Raw genomic sequence first — 4,609 nt, 5'->3', positions numbered from 1 at the left:
CCCCCCCCCCCCTCGCTCTGCCTCTTCCCCCAGCGAAAGAAGACGTTACACAACGTATTGCGCACATGTCACGATCGCCGCTGAGATCGGCGATTCCGCTTCGTTGATTGTTAATTTCGATCGAGAACCGTCTCCACGTTTGTCGACAATTCGACGGTGCAGTCGAGTAAGGTAAGGCAAGGCAAGGCAAGGCGATGCGACAAAGCGACGGTGGAAGAGGAGCAAAGAGGTGAACGCGAAAGTGAGGAAAGAATGCACGCAGAGAACGTCGAGGCGTGGGCCACGTGACGCTCATGCCTCGATGTCAAACGGTTCTAATTATATGCAATGGAAGGCTGAAACGCGCGCTGTGATCTTCGAACACCGAAAAAAATTGAAAGAAAAAGCAAAAATTCTTTCAAAGGGTACTACGAATTATTATCGTGATAGCGACCATTATCACTGTTACAAGAGAGATAGAGAGAGAAAAGGAGAGAAAGAAAGAGGAAGAGAAAGAGTATCCTATTAATTTTAATATTATTTTCGCTACGTGCGATCGCGCATTATTATATTACGATCATTTCTCACGGTCGCGAGAAACCTGCGTGTTGGCAGATGCAAGCGGTCTACGTGTGTGAGTGAGCGAGAGTGAATGAGAGAGAGAGAGAGAGAGAGAGAGAGAGAGAGAGAGAGAGAGAGATAAGGCAAAAAGCACACCCAATTATTGACGTGCCTCTAGTCATTGTGACGCTCCAGAAAAAAATCTGTTTCTTCCTGTCACCGGCATTGCGATTGAGGCTTGTCGCCTGCGCTCTACGAAATATCATTCCACGAGAGAATTTCGCAATTGAAAAATGAAGTTGAACCGCCACTGGTTCGCAAGCAAAAGCAGCGTCTGCTTCTACAGCGTCTGCTTCTACAGTGTCTGCTTCTACAGTGTCAATAATTAAGGGGAGGTCAATCACTGGGTGTTAATAATCGAGCGTTTTACTCTGTGTGTGTGGACACGCACACCGGCGATCCTCGGTGCACGAAAACGAGCTGCTCACCCCCTCTTGTTCTCGCGTTTTAATTAGTTAATTGATACTTTGGACTCTGACGTATTCGAAAATTGGGCCCGGAAGACCTAGTCGAAAAATTGAGAATGATCCGAATCATTCGGACCGCAAGGGAGTCCCGAAAGGAAACGGTATTCTTTTTTATTCATACACCCCTTTGCGCGTTCTCTGTCTCGTTTATTGAGTAAATTACGAGACCGCGAGATAGAGCAGGGAAATATCGAAATACATCTGGGAGTGTTTTTTTTTTTTTAATTAATCGAGAACCCCTGCGTGGTCGTCGTCGTCGTAAACCGAGGATGGTGCGATGGTGCGCGAAACGCACGACAGAAATGTGCTCCACATGTCCGCGACAGTATTACGTGTACGTGTGCAGATTTGTTCCGTATATGAGGAAGAGAGAAAACACGAATCTTTCGGCGGCAGCGGTGATGATGGTGGTGAAACGAAACCCCACGCCACAGCGGGTCACGACGCGAAAGGAGGTGGTTTTCCGTCGCGGGGTAGTAAGTTCGAGCGCTCTCTCCGCGACGGGTGCGAGCCTTCCCTCGGTTCTCGCCGCAGGGAGGAAACAGCGAATGTCACATCGAGCCGCTCGGATTCACGTTTTGTCCGTCGCGCGGCCGTACGGTGATAAACGATAACGAATTGGCGCCCGAGCGCGCGTTTCGCGCTGTAATACCGTTATTGTGCTGACAAGAGCGACCTTCGATCCACAAAAAGACGGCACAAGCTCCCGCGCGCGGTTTTTGATAACCGCGTTATCAGGAGAGAGAAAGAGAGAAAGAGAGAGAGAGAGAGAGAGAGAGTTCCGATAATGAACAAGAACCGCAAATCGGGCTCCCTCGAATCTTCGTCAGATTAAGTGCGGGAAAACTGAACGAATGAGCTCTGTTTGTCGACTCGTGATCCTCACTCCACGAGAGCTTGGAATCTCCTCGACACTTTGTTACTCGCACTCGAGACTAGCCCGCTCCGAATGTCTTGGAACTGTAAATATCGAGTAACGAACTGTAAATCCACTAGGTCGCTCGGGCGGCACGGAGAATGCGTTAATATTTAGTATAAAAGATTGCGATGCAACCATTTTCCTTTCTTCCGCGCTCTCACACACACACTCTCTCTCTCTCTCTCTTTCTCTCCATTTCTCTCTCCGAATTACGCGCAATCCATCTGGGAATAGCGTTGCGCTATTTGAGGAGCCCCGTCTTAGATCACTGTCCGCAACGAAACGACGTCTCTCAAGAGACGGCGGATCACTTCAGATATACCAGAACATTTCTCTTTGGACCAATACTCTTCGTGTAATGAACGATTGTAATCGCTGTCGAGGCTCGTAAAGTACCTAAGTAAACCTCACGCCGAGATGAGAGTTTTTGACCGTGTGGTTCCTAAGTTTTACTCATAGCAGCAAGCCAAGTCACAATGGGAGTTATGTGATATATTAGGGACGGTATTATACTAAGACTAATTACTCGCAGGGACGGACTGGCTCGATCATTGTCTCGCGGCGAGTGAACGAAAGAGAGAAAGGGGGAAAATTAATTAGCCGGAACGTTCACTCGTGCATCAACGATCGCAGCCGAGCTTTTCGCCGGGATGCGAAAATTCATCGTGTCGGGAAGATCGATTTTAGGAAAACTTTCGTCCATGGCCTCGCGTGATCGTCCAAAGCCTGTTCTTTTTACTTCCATTTGTACTGTACTTGAGAACTAGGGTTGGGCGTTTGCATGTAAATTATGATATTCAATTATGATATTCAAAATCCATCCAATGTATGTAGACAGCGCAAACTACGAATGAAATGTCATTCATGCAGACAATGAGTGATCTATGGATTCGCTTGCTCAAAAATTAATTAAGAAGAGTTTATATTTTTATTTAATTTTTCGACGAAAATCCTGACGTAAAGAGTGCGGTCAAGAGTGGTCTAGATTCATGGTCAAAAAATTTTGAAGCCATTTTGATGGAAGAATTCTATGGATTCTAACTTGTCTAGGAAACATTTGTAAAGAATGCTTATAGGTTCAGGTTTATGGCCAAAAGGTTCTGAAAAAACCAATTTAGGTTTAAAATAAAATTTATTTTAAACCATTTATTTTAAGTTTTGAAACCATTTCGCCGAAATTTTTCATTTTAACCATAAATCTGGGCCACTCCTGATCGTACTTTAGTCAGGATTTTTTCGGAAAATTAAATAAAAATATAAACTCTTCTCTTAATTAATTTTTGAGCAAGCAATATTTTAATCATTTTGACCGAAATGGTTCCAAAACTTAAATGGCTTAAAATAAATGGCACAACTTTGACTGGAACTTTGTTTCACTTCAAGATTTGGTTACATGTTGATGTAAAAACGCAGGCTTGTTCAACTAAAATGAATAGACCTCAAAATTACAACGAGGCGATCAAAATCCAAAGGTTAAATGACGTGCACGCGAAAGCCGGAGGTGAGTACGTATCAGGAGACGCAATGGCCAGGTGAAGACCTCGCGCAAAGCGAGGTACAGCCGCGAGATCCGGCCGCGTGTGTATTTCCCGTACACGTTGAATACTTTTCCGCGCGGTGTATTTATCCCCATATTTTATTGGGAAACGAAAGTTCTCGTTTCTTCGACCGACCGATCGATCGGTCAATCAGACACTTCGGTCGTACGTCGGCCAGTCCGTTCGTGTTGACTAACGCGTTGCGTGTAAACTAATGTTTTTCTAAGTGTGCGTGTCGGGATGGCGAGCGCGCGTGCCTGCCTTCTTCTTCGCGACGTCGTCGGGGATGCGGTTCCCCAATCGCGAGGGAGAAGACGAGAGTCGCTTCAGTCGCGGACCTTCGTTATAAAATCGAGTGTAAATATCGCGGAAACTGACGGCGGGGCGATCGATGCTGTCTACTGTACCGGGCTCTTCCTCTACTTTTCAATCCTCTTTCCCTCCTCTCTGCCCCTTTTTTTTTATTTTACAACAACGCAAGCGTAACGTTAGGGGCTCGCTTCAGACTGTTTTTCTGGGCGCAGTACATACTGGACGCGAGCGTCGGCGGACCGGGTATCCGCTCTCGCGGCTCTGAAACTTTTTAGCTAGTCGTCATGGGAATTCGCTCAGCGTTACATACATTCTCGAACACTCGCTCCTCTTTATAGTGATAATAGTTGTAGCGGCATTTTCGTTTCGAGCTCTTCCCCTCCTGCATCACACTTTTTGTATCTTGTCTTTGTAGTTTTACCTCTCAAGGGTGTATCCTCGGCTTTCGGGCAACGGCATTGTGATAAGGGTGGAAGTCAGATCTCGCGCGCGCGCGCAGTCCTCGCTCCCACGACCAACGATCTTGGAAGCGAGTTGTCGTCGTCGTCGTCGTCGTCGTCGTCGCATTAATTCCGCGCGGATAACTGAAAATAGAGTCGGGTCTCGGAAAGGGTTAAATCGCGCGGCTCTCGCCGGACTCTCCACGGTGGGCTGCACGTCACCGATAACGAGAGACAGAAGAAGGGTGGAGAGGAATGAGGCAGTAGAGGGAGAGAGAGAGAGAGAGAGAGAGAGAGAGAGAGAGAGAGAGAGAGAGAGAGAGAGAGAGAGAG

This window comes from Odontomachus brunneus, unplaced genomic scaffold, assembly GCF_010583005.1.
Source record: "Odontomachus brunneus isolate Ranch 3 - 2012 unplaced genomic scaffold, Obru_v1 Obru_scaffold_003, whole genome shotgun sequence".
Lineage (NCBI taxonomy): Eukaryota > Metazoa > Arthropoda > Insecta > Hymenoptera > Formicidae > Odontomachus > Odontomachus brunneus.
This window is presented reverse-complemented; position numbering follows the sequence as displayed.